At 43.6% G+C, this 8,811-nt stretch overlaps 1 long non-coding RNA gene across 1 annotated transcript; it reads left to right on the forward strand.

Annotated features, from left to right (window-relative positions):
• Positions 1 to 2,131: 2,131 nt before the first annotated feature.
• Positions 2,132 to 8,562, forward strand: LOC137644857 (uncharacterized). Its single transcript, XR_011045213.1, has 2 exons — positions 2,132 to 2,321; positions 8,471 to 8,562. It is a non-coding gene; the product is annotated as an uncharacterized lncRNA (long non-coding RNA).
• Positions 8,563 to 8,811: the final 249 nt, after the last annotated feature.

Consider the following 8,811-nt stretch of genomic DNA (forward strand, 5'->3'; position numbering starts at 1 on the left):
ATTTGCAAAGCAGTATCTTCGCTGCGACTTCGTGCTTGGAGACTATTCAACTACACCTCTCACAGGGAGTCCCTCCCACAACAGGTTGCAAAGATAATGTCTGGATACCCGGATAGATCTTGGCTTCAGCCAATTTAGGCTAAGTGGACTGTAAGTTTGTATCATAGAAGGGGTATCCCTCCTCTCTATACCACTATGCCAGCATTAGGGGTGTTCCTCGGTTACCTTCAGGAGGAAAGCTTCTTTTGGTCTCGGCAAGGAAAGGCCACCGCCAGTCCTTGAGCCTCTCCATGTCGGCATTGCCCCTCATACGGAGGTTTGAGCCGACAGACTGTTAATCGGAAAGGAGATCTCGTTTCAGGACTTCAAGCAGGAGAGATCTCTTGACCTTGATGACAGGTCTCTCGCTCGTGTTGGCTTCTGCCAAGAAGTCGGCGAACTCCATGGGAAACCCTTAACGTCTGTCATTCACAACGATGGGCCAATTAATGCTCGGCCTAGTTTGTTGCAGCTCAGATCCCAGAATCTGAACCCTTCTGTCTGGGAGTCCTTCGCAACATCACCAATGATCCGGATCGATAGTCACTATGCCAAAGAGAAACTGGAGGCCCTTCCTCAGGAAAATTATGAGCTCGCCCTGAGTGTCAACGCTCTTCATCAGCGCGGGAAGGTCAAGAGGAGGATCATGAAGAACACCATCTTTGCCTGGATTCACAAGGTTATTGACCTTTTACTGAAACCAGATCCTCCTCCGACACTTTGACCTAGAGCATACGACATTGGGGGCATTGCTACATCCCTTGTGTTCAAACTTAACTACTCTGTGGCGCAGGGTCTACAAGCGTGCTTGTGGAAGCGTCAGACGACCCTCACCGCCCACTACCTGCAAGACATAACCCACAGGAGACTTGATACGTTCTTTATCGGTCCTGTGGTGGCTGCACAACAACTGGTTTAACACCTCATGCTCCTTGGTGGACAAGAAGCAGGAGGTTGAGGGCAGTGGTTACTTGGTTCTAGTCTGAGTGAATGATTAAGAATGACTGGCTCTCTCTTTTCTTCATCATCCCCTCTCGGGTAAATCAGCATCCAGGGTCCTCTGCACAGTTGACTTCAACCAACTGCAGGTAAATCATTGTTGCCTTGTGTAACCTGGTAGTGTGTCGATACTGTTTTGTCCCCATACCCTGGCGAGGTGGTATTGGAAATGTCTTCGTAATCTTGGGGGCGATTCCTGTGACTCTGAAGAACTCTTAGCTTGACAGCCACATTTGCTAGTATCACAAACACACATCTTTTGTAGGCCGCAGACCATGCATAGCAAGGTTTTAACTAGGTGTAGGGTTTTCACCTACTGTACTGTGTGCTAACACACACACAGAGGGGAATCCCTTGGTCAAAACCAAAAAGCCAGGTTGGCAGGGATGTCCACCCTCCTAATGTGTGAGTCAACTCCTATAAATAGTGTTGGTTTGTATTCCAGTTACGGAGCAAATGACAATGGAAGTAATTTGTATTTTTCCTAACGATACAAACCTGTAACTATTTATATAAAATTAGCCCGCCATCCCTGTCCCGTTTGAAGTCCTACCTCCAAGCAAAGTTAATTACAGTCACAGGTGGTTAACCCTCGCTAAAAGCCCAATGGCTCGTCTTTCAGCTTCACTGAAAGTAATACCCCTTATAAATACCTACATGTTTGTATCGTTAGGAAAAATACAAAGGGTACTTCAAATTTGTCATATTTCCAAATTTGCTATTTTTCCTAACTATACAAACTGGAGTCCTTTAAGTTGCCCTGCTCTCCTCAACAACCCCACAAGTCCTAGGTTAAAGGTCAAAGTGAGGGTTGCTCCACCTGGTATGTGGGTGCAGCATACCCATCACCTACCAGTAACTACAACCACTTTATTTAAAGTTTTAACAGGCCTTATCCAGCTATGCAGAATTCATACTTCTATTAAAAGACTCGGGTTTATGTACTGTACTTTAGTTTGGAAAAATACAAATTCTTAGATTTGAGATTTTGTCATTGAATTATTTATATGTAAGTTTACTGTGATGTCATTATTTAAACTGAAAGAGTTCCTTACCCTAAACTAAAATTGATAAATAACCATGATTTTCAGGAATTTGGGACTGAAAAGTTACGCCGGGCATGGGCAACAACAGAGTCAAACTCTCATGACATGGAAGCATGGAGTTTGATTATCCGGGATGCGCAAAACAGATCTGTAGAAACAGCTCGGCCTATATTTGAACGTTTAGTGACTACTTTCCCAACGACTGGAAAATTTTGGAAGATGTACATTGAACAGGAGGTAAGAGCAAAACACTACTTTACAGTATTCAAATTGAAATTAAGAATTACTTGATACCTTAAAATATCTATTTGTTCCTGTGCAAAAATACAAGCCTTCATCTCTTTACTATGGAGTGTTCATTTTGGCGAAGAGGAAACTAACCAATAAGCTTTTTGTCTGGGTGTAACTACCCAACATTCGTTAACAGGGGAGAAGCACGGCAGGCTAGCCCCACTCACATCAGCACTAGCGACTGTCACTTTTTAATTCGGCTTGGTAGGGTACAGACGTGTCTCACTCTAAAATTAAATAAAATTTCCTAAACTGCCCTAAACTCAAACTTTTTATATCTTTTTCTTTTACAGGTGTGAGTTTCCGTAAGGATCCCAATTTGTACGGCACCTTCACGTCGGCGAAGGAGACCGATCTTCACGGTCTTTGCCCTGCGTATCGAGGTCACACTTGCATGCAGGAGTCTCCTTGTGCTGAATGTAGGGAATGGTCGCCCTCCCAGTGGCTGAGATTTGGTAAGTAGCGGGAAAAAGAAGGCTAAAAGAGATTCTTCCTCCTCAAGGTCAGCCTCGAAAGGGATGAAGGCTCGCCGGTTTTCTCCCTCATCACAATCTCTCCATTCTGACTGCTCAAACGGCTTCTTCTTGGTGCCGGTCGAGTATGAGTGGCACACAAGTAACACTGAGACAACCCTTCGTGTCTGCTCCCGCCGTTGTGTCCCTAGTGAGGCAGCATCAGACGCCTCCGTGTGGGAGTCTGTCAGATGATGCGGTTTGACTGTTGTGGCCTTCCTTGAGGCTGATGGGTCCTCCGTCCAAGGAAATGCTGCAAGAAGTCTTACGGTTGGGTGTGCGTGCACACTAACGATGAGGCTTCGTCTTCTGCTCCCCTTAATGTTCGCCCTGTTCTGGTGGGTGAGCCTGAGCAGTTGAGGTCAAGCACTCCTCAGAGTGTCTTGTCGAGAGATCGCACGATCTCAGGAACTAGCCTCAGCTGTGTTCCAGAGGCTGTGCATAGAGTTGATCCTCTGGTTGGGTTCACCCGTATGGAGGAAAAAAAGTGGAGCCTGGAGTCCAGGAGTTTGGCAGTCTACCCTTCTGAGGGAGGACAAACCTTTGCCACCTGTGCGTCAGGCTCTTTGGCTGCAAGGAGACACACTGTTAGGAGGAAAAAGAGTTTTATCAACCTTCCCACTTATGGGAAACACGTTCTCCTGAGTTGTCAACCCCACAGGGTGTTTGCCTGGTGTTAGACTCGTCTATGCCATGATATAGCTCAACGGAGCATGGTTTTTCAGAGCTCAAGGATGATGATGGGAGGCGGTTTCCATCTCTAACCCCCCTCTTTGTCATTGTGCCACAGCAAAGCACTACTGTAGGCGCTATGCTAGACCCATCTCTCACAAAACTGCACCCAAGGGTACTAACTTGCCAGAGTTAGAACCTGCCTCGCTACTGGCACACAAGGGCTCAGCTCTCTGTCCTCCCTCGTCCTTCGGGGAAAGGAAGAAAGCTTGCCCCTCCCCTACAGGAGACTTGGCGAGCAGGAGAGCTCCTCTCCTGGGCGCTCTCGTAAGGGAGCGTGCAGTCCTGTCTAACCCGAAAAGACCAAATACATACCTTACCTCCAAACGAGGAGTGAAGGAGAGCTCATTCACTTTAGTCTGATGATCATGATAACCCCTTTGAGGGCGAGGCTCCTGGTTGCAAGTGTAAGAATTTGGCATATCTTAGACCCCTATGCTGGGGAAAATGCGAGTCCCAACCTGACTACGCGTGCTGAGGTTGAAGCTCTGAGAGGTCAACGTATGTACAGCTATTGCGAGCAGAGACACGTAGTCTCAGGACGAGTTGAGGAAGACGGGCAGGCTAGTGCGTTTCACCAACTCTCCTCTCGCAATCATGGGCAATCCCCTCGCAAGGACACAAGTACACACAGGTAGAACAACCACCTGATAGAGTTGGGAAAGTTGTGCAAACTAGAGTACGGTTCCGACTCACCTTGCAAACTTTCATCTCGACCTGAGATGTCAGGTAAGAGTACTCATACTAGTGTGCATGCCCATCCCTCACTTCACTATCATGCACAGGAGGATTGGTCTCCCCCAGTGAGGATTGATCAAGGCGCTCAGGTTAATGAGCGCTGACAGTTCTCTAACCATCAGCGTACAGAAGTAGCATTCGCCCTACCCGAGCGACGAGGAAAGGAGCAATAGGAGCAGGACTTCCAGTATGATTCTAGGTCTACTTGTCCTCTCCCTTTCCAGGGTGCACCTTATAAGGCCAGGAAACACAGGATACTGCTTGGTTCAAGGGCCTTGCATAAGCAGTAAGGCAGGCAGTTGGTGTTCCAGCCAACCCCCACCTAAGGTTTCTCCTCCAAGGATACCGAATATCCCATTGGAATTCTCGCTAGGGAGCAACGTCCCTGCGAACCCTAGGCGATCTAGCTTGGTTAGACAACCACCACCTCCTCCCCCTTCCAACCCTCAGAGGTCTTCAAGGTATGAGGATTACCTCAAGTCCATGGATCCTAACAACCAAGATCCTGCGTGGGAGAGATTGGAGGTGATTCCGATCATAACTAAGAAAAGAAGAGAATGAGGGGCCGACACACACACACACACACACACACACACACCCGCTTGGAGATACAATCCACCTATTTATGAGTAGGGGATCTAGATCGACTAGAGAGATCTCATTGACGTAAAACTATAGGCTTTCGCTTATAGAAGCGTGCCGAGAAGGATCATCTGTCTCCGCAGCGAAGGATCCACCTCCTCCAGACACTTCCGAAGGCTCAGAACCCATTAAAGCTACCAGGAAGTAGGACTCCTCCCTTCTGGACGAATTTGATGTTCGTCCAATAGAGAAGAAGGACTCGAAGACTTTACCCAAGAACTGATGTTCCATGGATGAATGTCAATCTCAAGGGGAATGCTCATCGATCCTGTCTGCTCCCATAAGACCGGGCCACAGCGGTCAACCCCCGAGAGCCCACTCTTCAGAGGAAAAAAGCTACAATAACAACCTCTACCCTCCCTGGGCTGCTATGGGTGTTAGCTCGGAGGAGGAAAAACCATTTGATGACGGTTTGGAACATTCGGATGGAGCACTGCCGGCTTCTGCCAACCCAAAAATTTCTCCCCTAGAACAAAAAGACTCGGACCGTATCTTTTTGCAGGTGCTTGCATGCATCAGGAATGTCAACAACCTGGGAAAACCTGTTCAGATCCCAACCTAGTGCAAGGACACATTGCTGGATCAGTTTTTAGATCCACTAAAGCTCACGAAAACCAAAGTAGCTTTACCTTGGTCGAGGAGGTGAATGCAGCGAAGAAGAGACTGTAGGAGATAGAAAAACTAAACTAGATAGTTTAGCCTGGGGGAAACAAATAAGGAAGATCAAGTTTCTTATTGCTCCTCTTACTGTCGAACACATCAACCAAACGGGTTGCCTTTTCCTTTGAAAAGTGAGGGACAGACATCTAGTTTAAGTAAAGGAGGAATTGTTGCATCTACACCAAAGATTGCAAATTTAAGGGCAGCCCAACTCCACCTCCACCACTTTTGTTCCTTGAGAGAGAGAGAGAGAGAGAGAGAGAGAGAGAGAGAGAGAGAGAGAGAGAGGAGAGAGGAGAGAGAGAGAGAGAGAGAGAGAGAGAGAGAGAGTGTGTGTGTGTGTGTGTGTGCGTGCCACAGACAGCCATTTACATTCTCTTAACATGGCCAAACCACCTCAACATATTCATATCCACTCTAGCTGCTAACTCATTTCTTACACCCGTTCTCACCCTCACCACTTCGTTCCTAACCCTATCTACTCGAGATACACCAGCCATACTCCTTAGACACTTCATCTCAAACACATTCAATTTCTGTCTCTCCGTCACTTTCATTCCCCACAACTCCGATCCATACATCACAGTTGGTACAATCACTTTCTCATATAGAACTCTCTTTACATTCATGCCCAACCCTCTATTTTTTACCACTCCCTTAATTGCCCCCAACACTTTGCAACCTTTATTCACACACTGATGTACATCTGCTTCCATTCCACCATTTGGTGCAACAACAGACCCCAAGTACTTAAACTGATCCACCTCCTCAAGTAACTCTCCATTCAACATGACATTCAACCTTGCACCACCTTCCCTTCTTGTACATCTCATAACCTTACTCTTAACCACATTAACTCTCAACTTCCTTCTCTCACACACCCTTCCGAATTCTGTCACAAATCGGCCAAGCTTCTCTTCCGCGTTTGCAACCAGTGAAGTATCATCCGCAAACAACATAGTCATTCTCGTCTACCAGTTTTAATTCTCGTCCAAGCACTCGAGCATTCACCTCTTTCACCACTCCATCAACATGCAAGTTAAACAACCACGGCGACATCACACATCCCTACCTCAGCCCCACTCTCACCGGAAACCAATCACTCACTTCATTTCCTATCCTAACACATGCTTTACTACCTTTGTAGAAACTTTTCACTGCTTGCAACAACCTTCCACCAACTCCATATAACCTCATCACCTTCCACATTGCTTCCCTATCAACTCTTATCATACGCTTTCTCCAGATCCATAAACGCAACATACACCACCTTACCTTTTGCTAAATATTTCTCGCATATCTGCCTAACTGTAAAAATCTGATTCATACAACCCCTACCTCTTCTAGAACCACCCTGTACTTCTAAGATTGCATTCTCTGTTTTATCCTTAATCCTATTAATCAGTACTCTACCATACACTTTTCCAACCACACTCAACAAACTTATACTCTTGAATTACAACACTCATGCACATCTCCATTACCCTTATATAGTGGTACAATACATGCACAAACCCAATCTACTGGTACCATTGACAACACAAAACACATATTAAACAATCTCACCAACCATTCAAGTATAGTCACACCCCCTTCCTTCAACATCTCAGCTCTCACACCATCCATACCAGAGTCTTTAACTACTCTTGTTTCATCTAGTGCTCTCCTCACTTCCGCTCTTGTAATCTCTCTCTCATTCTCATCTCTCATCACTGGCACCTCAACACCTGCAACAGCAATTATATCTGTCTCCCTATTATCCTCAACATTCAGTAAACTTTGATTTTTGTTATTTAAATTAAAATGTTAGTAATTTATAATACATTAGAGCATCAAATATTATTAAAGGGAAGATATAAGCTGAAAATAATTAGATAACAAAGATGAAATCAAGGAAAAGGAATTGAAGGGTTAATAGATTAAAATTTAATGTTAAGAGAGGGTAGAAGGAAACCATATCAAAGTCAAAATTATATATAACATTAAACTCAATGATAGAATTGTATACAGGTACAATAGTTAAATTTTAAGGATTTAGGTTTGTGAAAAGAATAGAATAAAATTAGAATTAATGTAGTTTATTTAAAAGTTTGATAAAAGTTTGTACAATAATATACATTTATTGTAATAAAACCTACAGTAGACTTAATGGACTACTTTAAAATAATTTTGTTTATGATTTATGGTGTTAGGTAACTGCTGGAGTTCATTGAACAGAGGGCACTGATTATACACAGATTTTTGCTCTTCGTGGTTATTTGTTACGTAACCCCCCACAAAGACTGAGGACTGACTATAGATTAGGTTTTTCATAATCATAAAAATGTAATAATTATGTTATAGGACATTATTTTATATGGAAATTTTATAGAAACCACTTTTTATGATTACAAAATGCTAGACCACTACCTATCACCATCAGTATAAGAAATAAGTTTATGATTACAACTTGCGCTTGCAAAAAAAAGGAGAATACTCGTAATTTGACAACATATTGCCAACCTTAGAAGTAATTGGTTATTGCAGTTGAGGTTGCATATCTAGGCCATATGAATGGTGGTAACCGGTAACCTCTCTTGGAACCAACAGGACAATGCAATCAGACCTATATTATTTACATAACTAGGATTTGCTGAGGTTTGGATGGTATATAACTCATTGTCAGGAACAATATAATTGGCTGTTGGCATATATATATAATGGTTTGTATGTAATGAAACATAAGTTTCATTTAAAGAATGTATTTTATCCTGCTAATTATATAAGGAATTTTAGCTTTTCAAATATGTAATTGACTTCTATCTTTTTCAGATGCGATCATATAATTTTGAGAGAGTTGAGAAGGTATGTTAAATATTATTTCCAATGTCATTATTTTTTCACAAATAAACATATGGTATTGATTTGTAGTTTATTTTGCAAGTAGGCATGAGAGCTAATCATGTTTCCATTGAAGAAGTCACACTGCTAGTTTCGTAAATGAATGTAGTGTGGGTTTTGATTGATAATATCCTGGTTGAAAGTGCATTTTGTGCATTTGAAACTAGAATGAGAGGGTAATAAAAGCATATTCTGATGAACATTGATCAATTAGAGTTCCATGTTTGTTATAATACTTGGTTAAATCTTGACGATTAAAGTGAGTAGCCCGT

Source organism: Palaemon carinicauda, chromosome 8 (assembly GCF_036898095.1).
Source record: "Palaemon carinicauda isolate YSFRI2023 chromosome 8, ASM3689809v2, whole genome shotgun sequence".
Classification (NCBI taxonomy): domain Eukaryota; kingdom Metazoa; phylum Arthropoda; class Malacostraca; order Decapoda; family Palaemonidae; genus Palaemon; species Palaemon carinicauda.